Source organism: Salvelinus sp. IW2-2015, linkage group LG12 (assembly GCF_002910315.2).
Source record: "Salvelinus sp. IW2-2015 linkage group LG12, ASM291031v2, whole genome shotgun sequence".
Classification (NCBI taxonomy): domain Eukaryota; kingdom Metazoa; phylum Chordata; class Actinopteri; order Salmoniformes; family Salmonidae; genus Salvelinus; species Salvelinus sp. IW2-2015.
The window spans coordinates 4,346,460-4,358,065 of NC_036852.1; positions in this window are offsets into that span (position 1 = coordinate 4,346,460).

The following is an 11,606-nucleotide window of genomic DNA, read 5'->3' on the forward strand; positions in this document are numbered from 1 at the left end:
GTTTGCTCCTCTGCCAGCTTGAAACGCCTTGCTAGCCTTTTAAAGGCATTATCTATTATATAGTAGCACCGACTACTCCCTGAGATACGGTTATATAGACAGAGGAAAGGAAATACTTTTTTTGTTCTGTCTACTGGCTGGCACATTTAGGTACTACAGTCCACGCAAGCATGACCGCTAGCCAGTATGTTCCCCAACCTCAGTTTTCTAATTAGCCCAGACCCATCCATTAAGAATACTGGGCAGCAGGCCGGCAGCCATACACGTATTACGAACCATACTAACTATGCTACTTAGAGCCCATGAAGGCAATACATTCTGGTCTTAAAGCTACGTTCTGCCCGCCTGCACCTATAATGCTCGCTAATTGAATGAAGAAAGAGGAAGTCTGCGCTCTTGAGAATGGTGGATTCTGATTGGCTGGCGGCGTACGAGCCTTTCGGTTTCTCCAAACTGTCATTGTTAATCAAGTCTCATCTCTTAACACTGGGCTGGTAGTTATCAATGAGGTTGAGATTAATATTCGGGGCGAAACAGATGATAAATCATTTGTGCGTAATTAGTGCACACGGCAAGGTTACAGCTGACATGAATTTTTATCTTAATTACGTGGGAAATTTGTTCCATTAATTTAATTTGGCTTGCTCGAATGAGTCCGACACCTAACAAAGTTAATCTTACACCTGTCATTGGCAGCAGGGCTATGTGGGTTTGGGAGGAGGAAGGAAATAGGTTCTTCATATTGCTGGCTCTTTTAAGTGGTGTGTGTGTGTTTGTTTGTGTGTGTGTGTGCGTGCGTGTGGCCATAAAAAGCCAAACAGGAGCATCTCTGCCCATCTGTTACAGTATTTCCCCCAATTCACAGACTCTTTTAGTTTACAACTATGGCATCATGTTGTTGTTAAATTATAACCTTGATTTGTAGAACTGACGTATCGAATCAGACATTTTGCAGTGGAGGGTTAAATGAGCTCCGTTTTATGGAAGTCACAGAGTGTGACAGTACATTGAGTGTATTATTATTTCTGGTGTCACCAGACAGTGTCAAGGCTGTTCATTGGCTCTCATCAGGGAGAGGAGGCCTCCACAAGGCCCCTGTCATGGATAGCTGGTTCATATAATTAGCATACTTGATTAAAAAGTAGGAATAGGACAATAACCCTGGAATTATTCAATCAGATGCCTAATTTTTCTCGGTACCTAAGAATAAGATAATGTAGTAGCAATATTGCAACAGTTTTTGTGAACATAATGTCGAAATGGGCAAACAGAAAACAAGACAAAATAATATGACTTCAAATCAAATCATCGTTTTAAAGTGATTGTCCTTTGGTCAGAATGTTTTTTTTTTTAAATAGTACTAGTAGTCTATTAGTGCCATAATAGCAAGCACAATAGTACTACAGGAATGAACTGAATTTAATCAACTCCAAACCATCTACCGATTAGAAGAGAAGGGGGAACCTGAAGGGAGCATCAGACATCCCAGTCTCTGAGGGTGTCTCAGGAGTTGGGATATGCAAAATACACATTTCTAATTCACACATGCTATACTACACACGTGTATGAAATAGGACAAATAGGACAAATTTAAGCACCCACACAATTATTTATATTATTATCACGTTCAATATTACGCCATGATAATTACACAACCAATCCCGTGACACCGAAGGTTTACCGAACAGGAAAGCCCCGAAAATGGCGGATTTAAAAAAAAACAAAGGGGCCTTAATCGAATTCACCTGCTCCTCAGTCATTCAAACTGGCAACTCTATTACCTGGCCGTGATTCACAGTCCATGATGGCCTCCGCCATTCTAATAGAACGTCTATCCTGCTGTAATACAGACACCTCAGGCTTCGAGCCATTTGTCAAGCCTGTGATTTCACCAGGAAACTAGGTTTAACCCCACGGAGCAGCTCTCATATCCTCAAACACTTACTCTGGCACGGAGCAGCTCTCATATCCTCAAACACTTACTCTGGCACGGAGCAGCTCTCAGCTCCTTACACGTCACTTACCCTGGCACGGAGGAGGGCGAGCTAATGATCGACTGATTCAGAAAGAGACACTCAAGAAAACAAAGGGGGAGGAGGGATTGGTAGGTTCAAGTTTACATTACTGTCTTGATATTATATCAGATATTGATGCCTAAAGATGCTGCTGCTGGTGGTGCTGATGAGGGGGCGGAAGAGGATGCTGAGTATCACAAGTAATAGTATTGATTTGAAGTGTTTCACACATTTTACCTCAGACTGCAGCGTCAAGACACCGTGTCAGCATATAATGCCATAGGGAGTCCATGAGCTGCTCTTTTGACCAGGTGAAGTCAGGTTGAAGCCAGGTGAAGGAGGTTCCCTGATTAGTTACAGACTACTGGAGAACATCTCCTCTCTCTTGTTCTGCTTCATTGGCCAGGTGATGACCTCTAAGAGCCCAAGAGAACATCATTCTGGAGCTGCCTCAGTAATAAGAAGACAGAAGGGAAAGAGAACAGAGGATCCAAGTCTTTGCCAAGTATCCAAGGATTTCAGGCTCTGTAGGACAGTATTTTTTTAAATAATTTTATTAATGTAACCATTATTTAACTAGGCAGGACCACCAAACTCTGGATCATCAATACAGTGTCTTAGAATCCTATGTGGGCACTTGAATAATTAAATAATTTTTAAAAAATCCCTATAATCCAGTGTTTTTTGGGAGGGCAATATAAAAGCAAATGTAGTCCTACTTCTATTAATTAATAATTATATAAAAGCAAATGTAGTCCTACTTCTATTAAATGAACGTCTTCACAGTGAATGTGCTGTTATTGTTTTCACAGCAGTGCTGTATTATGATTATATAACATTTATAATTAATAACTGCATACAAACACATGCATGTTGTTCCCTTCTGGTGACTGCATAAGGATTACATTACAAATGCAATTTGACTTGATAGATTGGGCTATACAGCATTTAGCTGAGGCTTGGACAACAGCGCACTCGTGTGGTGAGCAAAAAATACTCAAACGCACCTGTCCAAAACTAAAAAGTTAAATTAGAGCACCACCTGCAGGTGAAAAGGCATGGTGTCTATATAATATGTTCAGTACTATAATTTCACCCTTACCTACAGTATGTATCTCTATTCTATTCAGTGTCATGTAAGACAACATGCATGTATTGTAACACTTTACTCATATCGCTATTTCATTCATAGATTGTTCCATATTTCTAAATGTCAAGTACTTAGTTCAGTTGTTTGCAAATAACAGCAATGGTTGATGAATTCTGACTACTGAGCTGTCAATCTAATCCCCATCACTGTGCCCAGTTTCCACCCTGGCATTGTTCACACCATAGTTGAGGTGGCACTGGCGGATGTATCCACCATTACGGCTCTGGCTCGGTAAATCCCTGGTGCCTCCATTACTCATTAATCTAGCGGTGTGTTTAGGGTGACTGGGACACAGATGGCATTGAACTAGAGCCGCTGGAGCCGTGCTAGCTCTTCAGTAGGCCTGGCTAGTTGTCACCAATGGGGTGTGAAGGTGTTTAGAGCTGAGCAGACCTCCAGACCTGCATGTCCTGCAGAGTGCCAGATAAGCAACCTCTTTCTATCTCGCGTTGGGGGGAGCCTGGAGGGGCTGTCTAGGCTAATTGGAGAGCCAGGAATCAGTGGTTATATTACACTCACTGTACTAAAATCTTATGCATAGTAAACTGTAATCTATCAACTGGAATGACAAGAAGGATACACCTGTATGGCAGGAACTGGCTGATGATGTCGTCTGTCCCTCGTTGTAAGAATGTAGATGGAATTAATTTGTATTGAATCAACAGACAATCTATTTCATGTCCAGTGGTTATTGTACACGTGTTCATATGCAAGCCTGATGACTGTGTACGTCTAAATCACTCATTAGTCACACAGTTCGTGTCAGGTGGTTTGTGCTTCCAGCAGCTGAAGTACTGTCCAAGTGGACTGTCTGGTTCTCTGTTTCTGGAATGACAAACTGTAGCAAGAGACCTGATTGGTTGACTAGAACGAGATGGCTTGATGCAACCTGGGCATAACAGGTGCCCCACTAAACGCTGCAGCTATTCAGGACTCATGGAGGTCCCTCCCTCCCTCCCCCTTCTCACCCACCCTCAGTAGCTGAGAGCAGCTGCTCCAGCATGCAGTAGAGCTGATCTGCAGTAGCCACGGCTCCAGATGTCTCTGCTGGGAGGTATTAGTGGAGGGTCATGCTCTGGAATTTACTGCGAATCTTCCCCATCCTTCACTGCTACCAGAATGTGCGGACCCCCCTGGAGTTTGGCCCTGAGATGAGTTAGCGGGACGCATTTCAGTGCGATACCTACTGCATTTTTGTAGACCCTAGCATTAGGCCTAGGCTATATCTGTATGAGGTATGCTGAGTTAAGGGAAGGCATTGATTAATAATGGTTTACTGACTGTAGTGGCTCCCACATGTGTGACAGGTGGGGAGACAAAGTTGAGATCCGTTTTCCCCATCCAGTGAAATAAAACCCTTGTTAAAGCTCAGCTCTGTTTGCTTTTTAAAGCCAGGTGGTCATGGCGACGGCCACTTAAAGGTCAGAGGTCAGAGGGAGTGGGGCATCTATTACTTGACACTGACGTGCACTATTTCCACCACCAGGTGCGGTGAGCGCTGTGACAGCCATTGTTAATGGATGGTATGCCACTAATATGGCGCAGATGTCTTCGCATATGGTTCCCCCACCGCCACACCGTTTCATTGGAGTGAACAGATTAGGCAGGCGGCCGCGGAACGGAAACTCGAACACAACTGGAGCGTATTCATTAGGGCACATCGTAGCAAAACGTTTTGCAAGGACAATGATACATGTCTTATTGGAGGTGTTCAAATAGTCCCTCCTTGTTTAAGTCAGTTTTCTACCGTTTGGTGCCTAATGAATACAACCCAGATAATCAAAAGTGATAGGCCTACTTCCTCTCTCATAACTGTCTGTATGGATATTCCGTGAGAGGACCTATACAAACATGCTGTTTAGAGGCGGGTCTCCATTATGGAATGTATGACACTGTATGCTACTACACCACATGTTTACTGAACAAAACAGGCAGGTTGGTTGAACAGCTGAAAAATATAGGCCTACACCAGGAACATGATTGTGTCCAAAATGGCGCCCTATTCCCTATATAGTGCAATACTTTTGACCAGAGCCCTATGTGTTGTGGTCAAAACCAGTCCACTACACAGGAAATAGAGCGCTATTTGGGACGCAAACCTGGTTTGAGGAGCATTAGCTAATGACAAGAACTGAGCCCTGGTCATGGTGAAAGGATGCAAATTGTTGAGTCATAAATCCTCATCTTGTCATCCTCTCGATTTGTCTTCTCTGAGGTAAGAGGGTTTGCAGAGAAACACACCATCAGGCCCACAGGGCTTTCATTCTCTACCCCTGTCTGGTCTTGTCTGGAGAGCCACAGCAATAGGACAAATTGTTATTCTGTAGGGGAGACTGATGGTGCAGCAAGTTGAGCAGTGCTTTCACTTTTATCAGAAAGGAAGATATATTGAGCAATGCATACATGTATATGGCTTGGCTTTATGTCTGTACTGCTTACGTTTTGCTTTCGGCTTCGCTATCCCCATCTTTACCTGAGGATGGGATCGGAAGCTTCTTCCTTAAAGGAAACATATTTCTGGTCACTGGTCTTATCACAAGAATAACGTAATGTTTAATAGTAATAAAAACCTCCACCACAATAATACATCTGTTAGCCGTCTGCTGTAAAGGGTTGTGTGTAAGGGTTAACGTTGGTAGGACTATTTCAGTAGATGAGATCAGGGCACTTTACTCTGAAGTCAAATGGACTACGAAACAAATCAATAAAGTTCATATTTCTCACAAGTATGTAATACTGAACCAACATTTTGGCACGAAGCCTGCGTTTACACAGGCAGCACAATTCTAATTTGTCTTTTTGACCAATCAGATCAGCTCTTTTGCCAATTATTGGAGAAAATATCTGAATTGGGCTGCCTGTCTAAACGCAGCCATAGTGACTGCCTCAGGGCTATGACTTGGTTAAAACAGGTTATTTGTATGCAGTGCAATAAGTGCAACCAATGACAATATTGAGAGGTAACATAATCTTAGTGGTGTACTCTGTGATTTTTAAACAGCTCATATCTGACTTCCATTCGATAATATCCAAAAGAATTGAATGAAATACTATTTTTTGAGTGTTTATTGACTGTGGTTTGTCTGAGGCTGAGGGAGGAATAAACATGCAGCCAACTGAGCCACATTCCCTCTCCCACTCACCACCACAGAGTGAGACATCCAACCAGGTGGGATCATAGCCTGACAGATAGAAACATTAGGGAAGACCGGGGCCCCGTATACTGACATGGAGTCTGAACCTTGGAAGGGCATTTGAGAACTACCTGCAAGCCAATTGATCCCATTTATTTTAGATGGCAGGCTTATGAACTCTATTTCAGCCATTTATTCAACATAGGAACATAGCATAGGTCTATGTCAAATCCTCTTCAGTATAATGTGTGGCTTCCATAGTGTTCATCAGTGTTCCAGTTAAAATTCTGCAGTGAAAGGCCTTCAATACAATCTTAGAAAAAAGGGTTCCTAAAGGGGTTCTGCGGCTGTCCCCATAGGATAACCTTTTTTTGGTTTCAGGTAGAACCCTTTTTGATTCAAGGTAGAACTATTTTGGGTTCCATGTAGAACGCTCTGTGGAAAGGGTTCTACATGGAACCCAAAAGGGTTCTACCTTGAACCCGAAAGGGGTACACAAAGGGTTCTCCTATGGGGACAGCTGTAGTGCTAACATCCTTCTTTGAGCCACTTAACCATAACATTAGCCTACTTAGAAAAATGAAGAAATAGGTCAATGGAATGTACAGTACATAGTGTTAAGTACATGTAAACAACAATACTGTGTGTCTACTCAGATTTAGATAGTGCAAAGGGCTTGGAGATATTTTCAAATGTTTTCCCCTCAAGATAATCCAGCCAATATAGACTGAATAATCAATTTGTACGCATGCATGCACACACTGTCGGTATAGGTTGTGCATTGTTGTTTTAATTCAATTACATACCAAGATGATAGGAACGGGAGGAGGTGTTAAGTAACATGAATAAATATATACAGCTAATAATTTATGGTTGAGGCAACATCTATTCCTAAGGAGAGCTTTAACAGCATGGAGATGTGTGACTTTTAGTTTAGACTTCACATTGAATACACAGTGTGGCAAGTGAGTAGGACGCAGAATGGGGAAACAGACCCTCGGGGCCTGCAGAGGCTAACATGGCCACAACAACCCATTATTATTTACAGCTTTGATACAGGTGTAGGATCTTAATTGGATCACCCTGTTGCAAGAGAACTTTCCTGTATGCAAGACATTTTCAACGTGCAGTGTATTTGAGGTTTAAAAAGGCTTCTGAAGTTTGTCATTTCCACTTTGAAAATTCAGACTTGATTTTCCCTTACGAAAAATGTATCAACCCCTACAAAAAAAGCCATTAATTATAATCCACGTAATAATTCAAATTTCCTGTTGTTGCAGGATTATTTTCCTGTTGCAGCAAACTGGTTCAAATTAAGATCCTACGCTTGTATAGGGGCTGCAACTGTAAAAACATGAGGAATATGGGGTTAGAGGAGGATAAAAAGCATAGCTGTTGACAAAGAAAAATGATCTGGCTTTTGCTTTCTGCTCAACATCTCTCTCACAGACCTTCACCAGAACTGACAGTGGACATAAGAATATTATCAAGGCATGGGAAGGATCGCCTCAGGACCCGTTTATTTGTCCTATCGTACCAACTCCTCGTCACTCATTGTCATGCCAAACAATATTTGGCTTGACAATGAAAGCAACGGAGTTGGCAAGAGAACAGACAGATCTGGGACCAGAGTATGAGAAAAAGATCTTACAGACGCTCCATTATGTACTGTACGATAAGATGTATTCTGGAGATAAGCAGCTGTTCTGAACAGTACAATAAACCAATTCAGCTAGCACAGTTTAGGCTCTTCAGTGATCCATGTGTAAAAGCGTCCTCTGGCTGAGTGGCTAGGATTGCTTACAATAGCCTAACAGGCTAACAAACCATGCAGTGCTATGGTCAATGTCCATTTGACATAGTATCAGCCAGGTTGGAATTGTATTCCTATCTAGGGTGGTGAGAGCGACCCCCTACGTCACAATGATGAATGAAACCCTAAAACGCATGAATAGTAACGAAGTGCAATGCACATCGCAAGTGAATCCGTTGTGCTACAGTGGGATCTCCTCATGTGGAGATGGGAGAAGTGTGCTATTGTAATTTGGCTCTGTATCCCTCCACATCGCTCAAGCGCAAGGCCTATTTTGTAGCCTGGTTAAACCAGACTGAATGCCTCGCTCACCATTGTCTCACACAATGGGGAAGCATAGAAAACTCAGTGTATTAATATACATGGCTCTGAGGCTACCTATTTTGCACGTTCCTTCTCTCAAATAGGTTCATTCAGTCAGAGGAGACGCGGTATGAAGCTTACTCACAGGGCAGTGTTGAATTTGTCCTGTAAAGTAATTACATTTCTCTCAGTTAATGCGTCCCAAATGCCACCCTATTCCCTATGTAGTGCACTACTTTTGACCAGAGCCCTATGGTTCTGCAGGTAGTGCACTGAGAAGGGTGCCATTCAGGACGCAAACAGTCTGTCTGTAAAATAATCACACAGGCCACTGGCTAGATCCATGGGACTACAGTAGAAAATTAGCCGGCTGGCAAATCTGGCACAGACTTTTTCACACATGTCGATTAATGTGCATTGCCCCTGTCAAGTACACCTAATAAAATCAAGTAAAGATGAATGGGAAACAACTACTATAACAGGGATATCATACCCAATGTGTGCATTTGTTTGTGTTATATGCAATAAATGAAGAGAACAGCAATAACCTTCAACCTGTATGCTCTCATAACTTACCATTTGAACCACTGAGACACTGAGTAGACAATAGTTACTCAAGCAGGATTAAAGACCTCAGATTCACGGTCGTTCCAGACATCAGAATTCGGTGCAGAATATATCATTTTGAGCCCCATATTTACTTGGCTCTCAGATGGAAAAGTCAACAGAAAGTCTCTCAATATGAGACCCAGAGAGACCTGTCATGGATATTTCATTGGCAGAACATAGTTGTTTTCTTAAATTCTTTATTGTTCAATTAATCCAAAGACAATGGCTATTAATCTGAAGTGTAACAAACCGCAGCAAAAACAAAGACCCTTCATTCACACAATATTCGAATAGATCACCCCCTGTAACACATATCTCAAAAATATACACACTGTATACTGTAAACGTACAGCTGAAAACAGCATATCATAAGACATGAAAAATAGCACTTCATCAGATAATATGGTGCTATATCGTATGTAACGTCACCTAATATGTGTGCATGTCAGTAACTGAAAGTACAATTGAGGCATTATTAGTGCACAGATAGGAATGGGATAAGACAGACTGAAAGCGGTAGAATTGTGTTGATGATGCTTAGTACAATTGGAATAATGTGGATAAACGTGGGCTTCAACAAAAGCATGCTTTCACAGTATAACGATACAGCTGATGGTAAAAGCTGTGAAGGGAGAAACCAGTGTATCACTGAGTGGAATTTTAAAAAATGTCAAAAATAACATTTAACTCTCAGATTTTGTCCATCAACCATTGTGCTGTTCTACCAATAGAAAGCCTCCATGATCTGTAGTCCTGCATTTTGCACGCACGCACGCACACACCAAACACACACACACACACACCACATTACCCCACATCAGCTATGTCTTGCCTACATTGGACACCTAATCAACAGCCAACAGCCCTCGCGAGGGCTGAGCAGTCACTGTACTGCTTCAACATAGCGATCCCAGATCCACACACGGCCCGTCTGCACGTCCTCCTGTCAGTCACCATCTAAACCTAACCCTGTCAGTCATCATCTAACCCTAAACCTGTCAGTCACCATCTAACCTCAACCCTGTCAGTCATCATCCTCTTTGCCTATCTCTTCAGGTAGCGGTGTGCTGAAGTCCTGAAAACATGTTCTGAAGTAGCCAACCAGGGACTCAGACAGGTGCTGTTGGCTCTGCAGGGACAGGAAGTGGCCCTCGTCTGGGTAAAGCTGTCTCAAACAAAGGTCAAAGGTCAAACACAAGGTCATTGGGACTGTCATTCCTGTAGTGAAGTGTGGTTACTCGTTTATCAGTTAGAAGGAACAAGAAAGTCACTTAATGTTTTTCCTGAGTGGTGTTTGTGTGTGTGTGTGTGTTGCAAATATATTGGCTAGCAATCAAAATCACTTCAATAATCACATTATGTAATCACTCATTCAACATTTTCATTCAAATTTGTGGATCACGGCTCATACCTGCATTGTGTAGTTCGCTCCAATTTTGATCAAGTGCTTAATCAACTCCGCTGAATGTTGGAAATGAACATTTGCTGAGAAAAGAACAAAAAAACACCAATTGGTTTCGCAAATTGTCTTTGAAAACAACACAAGGCCAATCGCTGATTACGCCGTACTTAGGATCGTCTATTTTCCATTTCTGTTGGACGAAAGGGTAATTACCATCAGCTGTTCCGTGAATCAACAGAAAATCCGGTCCTTGGGGTCCTTTCATCATGTTTCCTTGCAGTCCTTTCATATTTGGAAGCACTCTAGAAACCTGAGAGAATAGACATGGGAGACAGTGTAACCTCAGGTTTTCTATTTTATTGAACCTTGATTTTGACCGGGAGTCATGCTGAGACCAAGGTCTCTTTCACAGATGAGCCCTGTATACACATCAATACACATCAATACACACATCAATGTTCCCATCGATATTCACATCAATATACACATCAATATACAGTATACACATCAATATACGCATCAATATACACATCAATAGTCACATCAATATACACTATACACATCAATATTCACACAGCAATATTCACATCAATATGCACTATACACATCAATATACACATAAATACACAAAAAGCTAAACAAAACCTCAGGTTTGAACAGAAAACAATATCTGAGGGAAAACCAACCACAGCAGTGAATAAAGAGTTTGTGAAAAGATTACGATATACAACTAGCCTAAATCAGACTGCTCACTTATTCCTTCACTTCACAATCAATGCTGAGCACAGTGTCCAGTCTGGTGGAGCCAGGCTACAATACAGGACTGGATCAAACCTGTCTAGCACCCCCAGGGGAACCAGTGTGTTGCTTCATTAACAGAACGTGTTCATGTCTTTTTCCATCTACCTCTCAGGACTGTATGAGTGATGCCCTGCTGTTTGTTTACGATCATTTTGACCTGCTTCTCTGAACTAGCATCATTTACATTTTAAATGGCTCGAACTGTGTGGCCCACATATTAACAACCCACTTTCGGGGGAACACTTTCACTGATTACACTGTAATCTCACACAGGAAGTTGTACGGCTTCACGAGTTATTATTCTGACTGATGAACAATACCTGGCCCATGAACACCAACACACACACACACACACACACACACACACACACACACACAC